Raw genomic sequence first — 14,854 nt, 5'->3', positions numbered from 1 at the left:
AAACTGTTCGGAATATTTCAGCTGTGGTCTCACCTGTGTTTTTTGTAGTTTGAGGAAAACCTCCCTACTTTTTATATTCCATTCCCTTTTGAAATAAAAAGCAACATTTTCTATTTGACTCCTCTATATTACCTGCTGAACTTGGATAATGCTTTTGTGATGCATGCTCAGGGACCTCAAATCCTTCTGCAGTCTCTCTCCTTTGTTAAAATAATATTCAGCTCCTCCATACTTCCTGCCAAAGTGCAGAACCTCGCATTTTCCTATATGGGATTCCATTCAGCCAAGTTTTTGCTCACTTATTTAATCTACCTACATCTTCCAACAGACTCGTTGCCCCTTGCCTTCCCACCTTTTTTTGTTTTTGTATGTCTGCTATAGTACACACCCTCACTTGTGTTCTCCAAGTCATTATCAGCAATTGTGGCCAAATCTGGCCCCGATGCCTGCAGCACTCCAGTAATTACATATTGCCATGCTGAAAAGACCCCCCCCAAAGCCGCCCCACTTTGTCTTCCATTATGGCTAAAGATTGTTTAATTTTCTTGTGCTTGAGAGAAAAAGTACTTTTCTGGAATTTTTTGTTTTAGATTAGACTAGATTCCCTACAGTGTGGAAACCATTTGATCCAACAAGTCCACACCGACCCTCTGAAGTGTAACCCACCCTGACCCATTTCCCTACCCTATATTTACCCCTGACTCATGCACCAACACTACGGCAATTTAGTATGGCCCATTCACCTGACCTGCACATCTTTGGATTGTAGGAGGAAACCCATGCAGACACTGGGAGAATGTACAAACTCCACACAGACTGTGGCCCAAGGTGGGAATTGATCCTGGGTTTCTGGCGCTGAGAGGCTACAGTGCTCACCACTGAGCCACCATGCTGTCCCATTTTGAATGAAATGCTCCTCCTCTACAGCAATATAAATAACTAAATGCAGTTCACAAGAATTTTGTGAATTTGTTTAAAAATGTGATATTCAGCATTGCTTCAAAGCTGCATTTTTTTTGAATGTCGGCAATGGTCAATTATTTGGATTAAAAGCAGAAAGTCAACATATTATTATCCTGATTTTAAGGGCAGTGTCATTTAAGTTCAAAGGGTTTTCAAATGTCAAGGATGGAGTGTTTTTCCTTTTCAAAGAGAAGTTCCCTGTCTAATTATTGATAGGAGCAATCCAGTGCTCTGAGTAAGGAGAGTTTGAGTATTTTGTTAGTGCTTTTCCTCCTCTTTCACTGTTATAAACAGACTGTGTTGTGCATATATTAACTGAATGCATGGAATAGCTAAAAAGTCTAAACATCTCCCAAAATGTTCATGTGGGGAATCCACACATATTGCAACAGCAACTCTAACTCCAGCATGAGATTTGTTGTCATTCTAGTCTGAGTCCCATTCATGACAAAGGAATCCAAGTAACCTTCATAGAGTCATACAGCGTGGAAACGGGCCCTTCGTTCCAATCAGTCCATGCTGAACGTAATCCCAAACTAAACTAGTCCCACCTGCCTGCTCCTGGTCCATATCTCTGTAAAATTTCCCTATTCATGTACTTGGCCAAATATCTTTTAAATGTTTTTGGTGGCCTAGTGGACTGTGAAGAAAGTTATTTAAGAGTACAGTGAGATCTTGATCAGATGGGCCAGTGGGCCGAGAAGTGGCAGATAAAGTTTAATTTAGATAAATATCAGGAGTTGCATTTTGGTAAGGGCAGAATTTATACAATTAATAAAAGGACCCAGGGGAGTATTGTTAAACAGAGGGACCCAGGTTCATGGTTCCTTGAAAGTAGCATTGTAGATAGACAGGGTGAAGAAGAAGTGGCCAAGGAGTTGGGACATCATTTGGTGATTGTACAAGACATAATTGAGGCCACCTTTAGAAAACAGTGTACAATTCTGGTCACCCAGCTATAGGAACGATGATGTTAAATGAGACAGGGTATAGAAAAAAATGTATAAGGATGTTGTTTGGAACTGGAGAGTTTTGAGTTGTAAGGAAAGGTGGGATAGGCTGGGACTTTCCTCCTTGGAGACTGAGGGGACTCATCAATTTTAAGGGCATTTAAATGGTCATTGGATAAACATATATATGGATGGTAGTGGAACAGTGTAGGTTAGATGGGCTTCAGATTGGTGCAACATCGAGGGCCGAAGGGCCTGTACCACGCTACAATGTTCTATGTTATGTGTTGCAATTGTACCCATATCCACCACTTCCTCAGGAAGTTCATTCCACATGCAAACCATGCTCTGTGGTTTTTAAAAAAAAATTGTCCCTCTTGTATTTTTAAAATCTCTCTCCTCTCACCTCTTTAATGTGCCAGGGTATTCTGTTTTTGTAAATAGCAACCTGAGTTTCAGTTTACATTCCTCCTTCACAAGGAGTTCTCTTATCCTACTTTAGATTGATAACTCACCATATAAGGATTCATTAATGTGTTGTATGTATTTTTGACTTGTAATTGCTTTCTCAGTCTAATGGGAATAGTACCATGATTTGAGGTCTTCTTGAAGATCACTGTAGTTTAAGTTTCTTTTGATATAAATAGCTCTAAAAGATGTCATGAAACAAAAGTCCCGGTAGACCAGTTGACCTCTAAGTCATCCTCTGTGTAATATTGAAACATTCTATAAGACAGGTGAGCTGCAATAGCGTAAAACAACTTGGGTTTGCAGTTTTTAGATATACCTTTAACTAATTGCTACTGTCAGCTAAACCAGCAGAATTCTACAGTAATGTTTGGAATCAAAGTATGTTCCATTTATTTTGAGTTTGAAAGATTCAATATCTTTGGAAATTACTGTACAGATCAAGGATTTGTTCAGAAAATTCATTAGCAGGCCCATTCACTTCAGGTGGTTTTCTGCAGGAAAGGGCATGGGACAGTTGTTTTGCTAGTGACTGTATTGGTTAAGCTGTAAGTGACTAGCTACTGATTTTGTCAGAGGTGTGCAAGTTTGCTTTTGACCAAATGTATCTCTTTTAAAGTTGAGAAGTGAATGTTATTTCATTTGGAGTTGGATTTTGCTTGAATGTTGACGTCGTACCTAGTGTAAAGGGCTCCTCCAGTATCAGGTAATCCCTCTGGTTAACAAGGTGATGTGAATTTTGAAACCAATTCTCTGTAAGAACCCTCGTAGAGGCCCAGTGACTAAAGTGATAAGTTTTTATTTTTGTAAGTGATACCATGTATTTGTTTATAAAATTTGATGGAAACTTTGGGTAAACAACTACACATGGATGAAACTTCAGATGTTTCCTTTAAATAAAGTGCATTTCAATAGGGACCCTGTCTATGGTAATGGATCAAATTTTATTTAGCGAATGTAAATCCATGTCGCCAAGCAGCAGTGTCCCATCTGTTTTTAAGGTGATTTTAGTCAATAGATGGTGCACTCCTCAGTAATATGCAACATTTTTGTGTGTGCCTCCACAACAGCATAAGGGGTTTGTACGGGGTCCCAGTGGTGGAGATTAGCTGAGCAGGGACTCTAGTTAATCTTGAAGCAGTTTCACAAGAATTTTACTGTGGTCGTTCAAAGCTCAGCAGATGGGGTTTGTGACTGCTAACTTGTCGTGTTTGCTGTTCTTTGATCAGTACGCATTCTTCAGGCCAATCTTGCTCAGGAAAGTTGCTCCCTATGTAGGGTGTAATGAGAAGGTAGGCAGTAAGTGGATTGAACAAGTCATGAAGTGAGGTGCAGCATAGATGGTTTCAACCAGTTTGTGGGCTGCCTTCGGTTGTTGAGGAGTGATGTTTCCAAGGAGAGAAGAGTTGCGTGAAACGTTCCAGTTATAATGTGCATTGTTCCATTTACCTAAATGTCAACAAGATGCATGCGTGATGTCCTTGAGCAGATATGTGCACAGCAATCTCTTGTGGAATATGACCGGCAGATGCCAAGGTCCAGAATGTTCTGGCAGCAGTATCCCATGCAGACCCATTAAGTTTGGTTAATAATTTGGTTCTGGTTTTGTTTTATGATCTTTTGCTGCTGTTTGTTTCAGATGTTCTGTCTAATGTCATTCCTAAATATGATAGTATGTGGGGTTGGGATGGTGCTTCAGTTTATGACCGTCCATGTCAATGTGCATTTATTTTTTGGCATTGTCAATGTGTGGATTTGGCAAACATTGGATATGCTGCAGTAGTTTGTAAATTTTTGTAATACCTTTGTTAAGGACCTGGTCCAGGTGATGCAAGAAATTCCATCAATATGGGTGAACTTGAGGCCTAGTTGTTGCCTGGTTATGTGTGTAGATGGTGAACAGTGTTGGGGCTAGCACTGAGCTTTGTGGTACACTCTTGATCATCTTCTCCAATAAAGTTCTCTGTGGCAAAGGAGTGTTTGGATGACTGTCCTGACTCCGATTGGAAGTGCTTTGGATAGATTTCGGACCAGGCCAGTGTGTCCCACGGTGTTTCCTGGGCAGCAGGGAGGTTCAGTCGCCCTGCATCTGTTTCCAGGTTCTGACGGAAGCCATTTTTAATGGTTAGTAGCCATATTCAAAAAGCTGACGTGTACGCTTATGGGAGCTGGCTTGTTGGGCAAAAAGGATGGTCTCTACCTCCAGGAATAGGCATTGTGTGGCAAATTAAAATCCTAGAAATGTACTGCATCTGTGATAATGTAACACTGGTACTTGGTTTCCAGTTTGTAGCTTTCATAATTGTCATCATACGTTGTATCAGTAACTCTTTTTTTGGGGTTAGCATTGCTAAGTTCAGACCCATTACAACAATCTATCTCTTATTCAGCCGCAGTCATTTGGAATAGCAGCTCCATTTCTCCCCAAATTCAGTCATAACTATGCCGCTGCTTTCCTGTCTGAGATTGGATTAATGGAAAATCTGTCCTTGTCTATGATTTGGGGCCATGGTACTTGATGCACTCATTCCATAATGTCAATGGGGAATAACTGACTTTCTGTTTAAAATCACGGTTTAGCATTTGGCACTTGAGTATACTGTTCATTTGAAGCAGTTTCCAAATGGGCTGACCATTAAGAAAATCCTGGGAAAAGGGGATTTTTACCCATGTGGAATTCTCCCTAAGCTTATCTGTTTTGAATGAATGTTTGTTGTGACCAAATCTTTTCCTATAATGGTAGCACTTTCCCCTTTTGATTCGATTTATTATTGTCATGTAACTGAGATGACGTGAAAAGTATTGTTTTGCATTCTATCCAGACAACTTGCTCCTTAAGTAAATACTTCAAGGTAATAGAACAGAATGCAGAATTTAGAATTACAGCTATAGAGAAGGTGCAGTGAAAGGTCCAGTCTAATATGCGAGGTTGGTTTCTAAGTCTAATAACAGTGGGGAAGAAGCTGTTTTTGAATCTATTGGTACATGTTTTCAACCTGTGGATCTTCTGCCTTATGGAAGAGGGTGGAACAGCATATAACCAGGATGGAAGGGGCCTTTGATATTCTGCTAGCTGCTTTCCTGAGGCAGCAGGAAGAATAGACCAAGTCAATGGAAGTAAGGCTGTGCACTGGGCTGCATTCACAAACCTGCAATTTCTTGGCAGTCTTGAGAACAGCAGTTGCCACACCAAGCTGTGATACATCCAGATAGGATGCTTTCTATGGTGCATCAGTTGGAATTGATGGCATGTAGAAGTCAGACTTCTGTGAATTTCTGTTCTACACAAGAGCCTTGGATGTCCAGAATTATGTTAAGGGCACTCCTGTCTGATAAGATGGTAAGCAGAGACTTCATTTGTGTACTTGCTTTCTGAGATTTAGTGTAATGTTTGTTTTTCCTGCAATTGTAATAGTGCTGATGTGTATCTTGTGCTATGCTGCTGAATTCCCGACTTCAGTTCCCCGATGTTGTGTTAGGGGGCAGTAAGTGGAAGACCAAGGTACCCATTCAACGGGGATGGAAGGAGAAGGAAACCCGAAATGCTCTTTTTGTACTTGATCGACAGTCAGCCCGCATCATGAGGTTTCAGTGCAATTTCAAAACAATTACATTATGCTATACAAATAGACCAAGTGTATATTTAGGGTGTGAATGCCAGAGTTGAGAAAATGAGGTAAGTGAAAGCAATAAATAGCGTGATAAGATTTTGCGGAAGAGTTAACTTCAGAAGAAAAGCAAATTATGTTTGTGCATTCTAATCCAAGTGGAGTTATTTATATGAGCAAAGTATCAACATTACAAGTGTGCATTTAGAAGCTACATGAGTGATTCAAAAGGTTATTAATTTACTTGCAGTAGTAAGAATGTCAGTCTTGAGGCCATGAGGAAAGGTTTAATTTAAGGTCCCAACCTTGATATTGTCACACAATCTTGTGGATTCATCTGCACGCAGATGACTAATGTTTTGGATCCCCGAGAAATTTCACTGGTTCTACAAGACTTCACGCCACCCCCGAGGTAATGTATTGCACAAGTCCACAGCTAGAGCAGTGGTATTTATTGTCTAAGGTTAAAGCCATCAAATTATTCCATGGGGGCTGTTCATGTGCATGTGGCTGCAAATTGAGGTAAGGGCGATGGGAATCTTGCATTCCTTTAGCAATAGTTTTGAGCATTCAGTACACATCACAACAAGTATTTTGTTTTCAAATTAAAGTCAGCGTCGGGATGCCTGCAGCTCTCAACCAAGATCTCTTGATCGTTAAATTTCCTTCATGGGAAGCAAGGAAATCCAGGTGTGCCAGGTTAAAATTTTACTTGTGGGGAGAAAAGAGATTATATAGGTCAGTACAATATGCGGAAGTAGCACAGTCAAATTTCAAATCATTCCATCAAGTATTGAAAGTGCAACCATTTCAGCCTAGTAGAGGTGTGGGGGAATGAATCAGGAATTGAATGAGGCTTGTGCAAGGAATAACTTCTATGCAACATGTGACTTATTTTTCTTTTTAAGAAATTGCCTTATCAGAAATGAGACTTTGAAAATAGAGTTTTTTTTTGTTTTTATAAGAGGTGTTTTTGATGTGTTTTCTTCAGCTCTGAAGAAGAGTCATACTGGACTCAATGCCATTATTCTTTCTGTCTTTACTGATTGACAGCAGACCTGTTGAGCTTCTCCAGTTTTCTGTTTATTATCAGAATCATTATTGAAAATGTAAACTGTTCTGGCCATTCGCTATATTAAAATGTCCATTCCCATGCATTGAGCTTCCCAACCCCATTCCTGATGAAGGGCTCCGGCCCGAAACGCGATTCTCCTGCTCCTTGGATGCTGCCTGACTGGCTGTGCTTTTCCAGCAACACGCTCTCGACTCTGATTTCCAGCATCCGCAGTCCTCACTGTCTCCTACTTGACAAAATAAGCCTAGTTCTCCTCTTAGTTTTCCAGTATTGTAGAGAGGCTTCCTCTATTTGTCTGTCCTGGAATAAATATTAACCTTCCATATGGTGTAGGAAAGATGTGAATGCATTGGGGGGTGCAGGAAAGATTCACAAAAAAATGGTTATGGGGATGAGGGAATCTTTGGTTGATAGTTGGGGAAAACGTGGGACTGTTAACCTTGAGGTAGAGAAGGTTGAGAAGAGGTGTGCAGAATTGCAAGGGGATCTGGCCAGAGAAGACAGGAAAACACCACTACTACCAGTGTTCCCTCTCATTTTTCTTCCCAGTATGTGGGCCTCTGAGGCATGTGTGCAACAATGTTGATGTATATTTTGCTCCACAAATCCGGACGGCACAAGTTTCTGTACAATGGTAGATGCTTTATTATCAGACAGCTGGCGAGAGATTCTCACTGTCCCCAAAAGTAGTCGTGTGTCTACTTGTGATGACGCTTCTGCACGAATCTCTGCCCTACACACAGAGACTGTGTTTAATTCCTTTAAAATATACTAAAGGTTTATATGTCATATGGGTGATTGTCATCACAGTTTAAAGTAGGTAATTATGAACTTACAAAGCCTGATGAATGTCGATGTCCTGTGATAACGTGTGAATGGATTACAGAAACTGATTATCACATTCTTCATGATTGTGATGAGCAGAAATTAAGGCAGAAGGATTTTGCCTGCTGTGAATGGAGGATTCACATACCTATGCTAATATGGAGGGGAAGTAAGACAATGGGAGCAGGAGACCGTTTAACAGGCTATCAGTCTTGTCTGGAAAGGGCAAATACCTCTGTCTGGGGCTACAGGGGGAATCCACATGTGTGGCTCCATTTCTGAGATACAGTCAGCACCCCCCACACCACCTCCTACTGAGATGGTCTGTCTGTGTTGTAAGAGTACAGGCTTTCAGTTGGTACTGCACTAAGTCCTTTGGTAGTGGAATGTTTAACCCTTGAGTCCCCAATGTGTTCTAAAGAGAAGTAAAGCATGGAACTGACCCCTCTGTGGCATTTTAACTTCCTCAGCAAGACTTCCAGAATCGATGCCCATTGTCATACAGGCAACATGAGAACAGCTTGGAGGGAAGGTGATTAGATTAGATTAGTTAGTGTGGAAACAGGCCCTACGACCCGCCAACCACCCAGACCCATTCCCCTATATTTACCCCTTCGCCTAACACTATGGGCAATTTAGCATGGCCAATTTACCTAACCTGCACATTTTTGGACTGTGGGAGGAAACCGGAGCACCCGGAGGAAACCCACGCAGACACTGGGAGCATGGGCAAACTCCACAGAGTTCCTGAGGCGGGAATTGAACCCAAGTCTCTGGTGCTGTGAGGCAGCAGTGCTAACCACTGTGCCACCGTGCTGTCCACACAGGTTGATTTGAGAGTAAGAAGGCACAGATTTTGGATTGTTGGCAAAAGAAGCAATGGTAATGTAAATAAAAATTATTTTTAAAGCAGTGAATAATTAGGATTTGAATGCACTGACTGAGACAGGGATGTGTTTAATTGAAGCAGTCATATTCATAGATTCATAGAGATGTACAGCATAGAAACAGACCCTTCGCTCCAACTTGTCCATGCCGACCAGCTATCCTAAACTGGTCTAGTCCCATTTGACAGCATTTGCCCATATCCCTCTAAACCCTGCCTATTTGTATACCCATCCAAATGCCTTTTTAAATGTTGCAATTGTACCAGCTTCCACCACTTCCTCTGGCAGTTTTTATTAGACTGGTGCTGGAAAAGCAGGGAAAGGGCTTTTGCCTGAAACACAGATTTTCCCTGCTCCTTGGATGCTGCCTGACCTGTTGTGCTTTTCCAGCACCACTCTAATCCAAACTCTGGTTTCCAGCATCTGTAGTCCCCATTTTTGCCTAGTTGATTTTAACCTGACTGTGAATCCTCTTGCAAGGATGCCTACCTTGAAGTTCTCCTCCTCTCTCCACAAGAATCTGTGAGTCTCTCGCTCGCGCACTCTCCTGTGTTAATTAGACCTTTTTTCCACATGGTATACTGAATCTCTTTCCCATTCTTTCTTCATAATCTAACCATCTGGCCAAGGGGTTAACATTGTGTCTGGCCATTCGGTGATTTATTTATTTATATACTAACGTAGTGCCATGATTCAGGAAGCTCATACATTATGCACAATTTAATTAAATCTACATAGGGATGCAGAAGTACTAAAACTTATAATAAATGCGTTACTGGAAAGTAGGACTGTAAATAATGGGATATTCCTATGCAGCACTCTGCTTTTCTTTTAAACCAGTTAGTTCTTCTTTTAAGGGTAGTAGGGGAGTAAAAACTGAATCTGAATCTGAATCTGAATAACTAGTGTAACAACAAATATAACTTCTGGGTGATTGTCTATTACAAGCCTTCATTACAACGGGCGCTTGATAAACTGCCTGAAGCTGGTCATTAACATCAGGAACGTTCACTCCCTCAAATCAGCTGTGGCTCAGTAAATAGTCATAGAGTCACAGCGATGTACAGCACGGAAACAGACCATTCAATTCAACTTGTCCATGCCGACCAGATATCCTAAATGTATTTATTTCCATTTGTCAGCATTTGGCCTAGATAGGTCTAAACCCTTCCTATTCATATACAACATTTAAAAGGCATTTGGATGAGTAATTGTACCAGCCTCCACCACTTCCTCTGGCAACTCATTCCGTACACACTCCACCCTCTGTGTGAAAAAGTTGCCCCTTAGGTCCCTTTTTTAAATCATTGCCCCCTCACCCTAAATCTATGCCCTCTAGTTCTGGACTCCTTTTTTTTTCTCTTTCCTTCCCCCCCCCCCTGCGGAAAAAGACCTTCTTCTTTACCCTATCCTTGCCCCTCATGATTTTACAAACCTCTATCAGATCGCCCTTCAGCATCCGACAGTCCAGGGAAAACAGCCCCAGCCTGTTCAGCCTCTCCTTATCGCTCAAATCCTCCAACCCTGACAATCGGGGAGGCAATGGCCTACTGGTATTATCTATTGCTGGGCTGTTAACCCAGAGACTCCGGTAATGTTCTGGGGACCCGGGTTCGAATCCTGCCATGGCAGATGGTGGGATTTGAATTCAATAAAAATCTGGAATCAAGAATCTGTGATGAATCCATTGTTGATTGTTGGGGGGGAAAAAAAACCATCTGGTTCACCAATGTCCATTAGGGAAGGAAACTGCTGACCTTACCTGGTCAGACCTACATGTGACTCCAGACCCACAGCAATGTGGTTGACTTTTAACTGCCCTCTGGGATGGGCAATAAATGCTGGCTAACCAGCGACGCCCTCATCCCGTGAATGAGAAAACAAAAACATCCTTGTAAGTCTTTTCTGAACCCTTTCAAGTTTTACAACATCCTTACTTTAGCAGGGAGATCAGAATTACACACAAGATTCCAAAAGTGGCCTAACCAATCTTCTATATAGTCACAACATGTTGTCTCAACTCCCAGCATCGATCCTTGTGGCACACCACTGGTAATAGGTCTCCAGTCTGAAAAGCAACCCTCCTCCACCAGTCCATTTGAGTCAAGTCAAATTCTACTCCAGAAATTTATGGTGAAAAGTCTAGGACTGTGCTCTAGTGCAGGGCTGAGGTAATGGGGTCATGTTTTGTCTTGTATTGGAAGTAGATGATGTGCAGATCTGTGTCAAAGGACAAGGCAGGATTGTTTACAAAAATGGTTGGAAGGATTCAAATGTGCAATTCTTGGACAAGTGCCCATGGATTTGGGAGGTGACAGTCCATTTGATGATGATACTGAGGGGAGAGGCAGTTAAGGATGAGGTTGGGCAGTTGTGTTAATCTTTTGAGGAGAGGCAAATTAACAGGAGAGCGGTATCTCTGGAGAGAGCTATTGAGGATATTAGATAATGTAACAGCTCCGATGGTCACATGATTCTTAGGAATAAAGTCAAGTGTGTTTTGTGGATAGAATGAGCCTGGATCATACATGGAGGTTGGAGAAAAACTGGAGAATGATGGAATCTCCAGACTGAATCATTGGATTCCTGCACCACAAAGAGGCCATTCAGCCCATTCGGTCTGCATTGACCCTCCAAAGGACATTCCACCTGGACCCAGCCCTCTATCCTATCCCTGTAACCCCACATTTACCATGTGTAATCCACCTAGCCTCCACGTCCCTGGACACTGGGGATTATACTATGGCCAGTTCACCTGGCCTGCACATCTTTGGGCTGTGGGAAGAAACAGGCACACCCAATGGAAACTCTTGTGCAGACGTGGTCAATGTGCATATGCCACAGTCACCGAAGGCTGGAATTGAACCCAGTTTCCTGGTGCTGTGAGGCAGCAATGCTAACCACAGTACCACGGTGAGGCAGCTGATTAGGTGATCATCTTGGTGAAGAAATCCATGAGTTTCCCAGATTGATTTGGACAGATTAAAACCCTACAGCCCGTCCAATGTGTCCCACACCATTAGATTCTCTACAGTGTGGGAACAGGCCCTTCGGCCTAACAAGTCCACACTGTCCCTCTGAAGAGAAACCCACCCAAACCCATTCCCCTACCCTATATTTACCCCTGACTAATGCACCTAACACTGTGGGCAATTTAGCATGGCCAATTCACCTGACCTGCACATCTTTGGATTGTGGGAGGAAACTGGAGCACTCGGACGAAACCCACGCAGACACAGGGAGAATGTGCAAACTCCACACAGACAGGCAGGAATCGAACCCAGGACCCTGGTGCTGAGAGGCAGCAGTGCTAACTGCTGAGCCACTCTGCCACCCCTAATTGTATTGCAACGTACACACTTCAGACCATGACATCTCCAGACAGGAATGGAAAACCTGGCTTCAAAGCCCTTGGGAAAGTTGAATTCGGGTGGCAAAAGAATCTGGGGAAGAAACCGTCTTTGGAAATTAAACTGGTCCAGGAGATTGCTCTGACTCTGAACCGTCCACAATATTTATCCTTTTTTATAGGAATCTAGAACCAAGTTGAGTTTTTTTTCTGTGAAGGAATTCGGTGAATTCCTGACCACCACATGAGTTCCTGAGGGACGCGCTGCTCAATCTATTAACTGTTGACTTGGTTTGCAAACTTGATGCATTTTCAGTGACCCGAAACCTTCAGTGACTTATTACATGAATAAGACCCAAGTACGTGTCACACCTGCAATTGTCAATACCGCATCACCTGTTCACCAGGAACAAAGGTTGGCCATAAGTCACCATGTAGGTGTATTATGAAATCATTCTCCATCTGTTGAAACACCCCCTGAGCCTGGTGTTGTTCATCATGTATTTCCTGTTTGGCTCTGCTGAGTATGTGAACTCTGAAAAGGTCCTCCCAGATACAAGGTCTCTTCCTGCATTTCGGTGTAAATGCTAGCTGCAGCAGAATATCCAGTACCATCACTGTTTTAGAATGAAACTCGTTGTATAAGGCTTGGAGAGATCCAAGCAAAAGCAGCAGTGGTATATAATAGCATGGGGTGCACAACTGAAGTACAATTTCTGAGGCACTTCTATTAATTTGCTGTTTCTAGAAAGAGCCCTGGTATGCTGCATTTTCATTTCCTCTTTGGAGAGATTGTGTGGCTATCCATGTTGCTATTTTCCCAGTTTAAAAAAAATTGGAATTAAATATGAAAGCGATGGGTCCCCCTTTTTCTTGAAATTAACACTTTTTAAAAAATTTAGACTAGTTTCTAAATATCATCCTGAAATAAAGGCAAAAAATATTGGCAGTGCTGGGTTTTTTTTCTCTCTCCCCTTTATTCTTTTGTGGGAGTATTTGCCCTGGCTGCGCCAGCATTTGTTCTCTCTCTCTCTCTCTTTGCGCTTGAGCTGAATGGCTTGAGAGGCCACATCAAGGCAGTTAAAAGTCAACAATGTTATTGTGGATCTGTAATTCCCTTTAGGCCGGACCAGACTAGTATGGCCGATCTCCTTCCAAAAAAGACATTAGTTGACGGGATAGATTGTTACAATTTAAAACTATTTCATGTTCATCATTTGCGGAGATGAGTTTTGCATTAATTTCTAATTGAATTAAAATTTTACCAGCTTTTATGATATTTGAACCCTGCCCCCAAGAGCATTATCCTGGCCCCCTGTTTTGCTGTTCTGGAGCTCTAACCACTCTACAACGGTGTGGTCTGGTTTAGCTCAGATTGTTGGTTTGTGAAGCAGTGTGATGTCAGCAGCATGGGTTCAATTCCCACATCAGCTGAGGTTGCCATGAAGACTTCCTTCTCAACCTCTCTCCTTGCCTGAGGTGTGATGGCCTTCAGATTAACTTACCACCAGTCATCACTCTCTCATGAGAGAGCAGCCCTATTGTCTGGTTAGACTATTGCAACTTGACTTGACACTAGCATTTTTATAAAAGAGAGAGTTAAAAATTACATGACGCCAAGTTATACTCCAACAGGTTTATTTGGAAGTCTAAGCTTTCGGAATGCTGGTCCTTTGTCACATAGCTGGCTAGCTAACTATAGCCTAATATTGGGTGATTTTTATTAAACTTTGGCCACTCCAGTCCAACGCATCCTATGAAGAGAGAGTGGGTTAATGTTTCAGGTCGATGACCTTACATTAGAAATCCTGATGAAATGTCTTAGTGTTAAAGACCTTCAGATTTTTAGTCAGGAGTTAGCAATCTGAAAGATGGTTTCTGTCTCCACAGACACTGTCTGATCTGAACATTGCAAGTATTTTCTGTTTTTTTTGCATTTTTTCCAATTTTCTTTTTTTTCCATTTTTCAAATCTGCAGTATTTTGCATTTGTATCCAGGAATGGTTTGAAAATTAGTCTGAATCCCCTCAAGGAAGCTTCGGAGTATTTTCAGAGGCTCATTAGCACATCCCGTTCTGAAAATAAATGATGTGAAGAAATTCTGTCTTGTTAACGCAACACTGTAGTGTTGTTTCCTACGCTGCTCCGTGTGGTATGTGAGGCAGCCTGAGAGCTATTTGCACTGGGTGTTGGCCTGTCCCTCTGAGTGAATGTTAGTGTAGGGGCCCAAGATATCCTATGGCTGGCCCATACAGATCTTTCCTACTGATTTTCCCAGTTTCAGAATCCCACTGGGATGGATTTCACTGTTGTAATCCAAATGTATCTGTGAGCTGCTGTTCTTTGAAGTGATGTTGGTGATAACAAAAGATCAGTTTGGTTCACAATACATCATGTTTCATGATTTAACTGGAAAGCCATCTTGAGGAAAGAGCTGTTTCAGTGGATAGAATTATTAAATTAATTTTCAAAAAGGACTATGAAGTTATTTTTGTGTAAATATGGAACCAAAATAACTGTCCATCATTTCTTCTCTGTATTCATCAGCTCTTCTCCTCCCTTTTATGTATTTGCTTTGTTTTAAAATGAAGCTGTCATTGTGAGTAGTACTGGGGATTTAAGGACCTGAAACATACTGGGACCAGGGGCCTGGCGAATTGCATATCTATGGCAGTGGAGGGGCCTTTAAATTTAAATAGTAGGATGGAAGCATTGAGTTGCATGGAAAA

General features: G+C 41.9%; 1 protein-coding gene across 4 annotated transcripts in view; it reads left to right on the top strand.

The window, feature by feature from the left end:
* The window catches only part of dop1b (DOP1 leucine zipper like protein B), a 150,884-nt gene that overhangs the window by 23,265 nt on the left and 112,765 nt on the right, over positions 1-14,854 (top strand). The gene's annotated exons all lie outside the window — the stretch shown is intronic.

Source organism: Chiloscyllium plagiosum, unplaced genomic scaffold, assembly GCF_037043375.1.
Source record: "Chiloscyllium plagiosum isolate Xiang-an unplaced genomic scaffold, Cpla_swu_hap1 HiC_scaffold_12, whole genome shotgun sequence".
Taxonomy (NCBI): domain Eukaryota; kingdom Metazoa; phylum Chordata; class Chondrichthyes; order Orectolobiformes; family Hemiscylliidae; genus Chiloscyllium; species Chiloscyllium plagiosum.
Note: the sequence above shows the minus strand (reverse complement) of the source record. Positions and strands in the feature narration are given on the sequence as shown.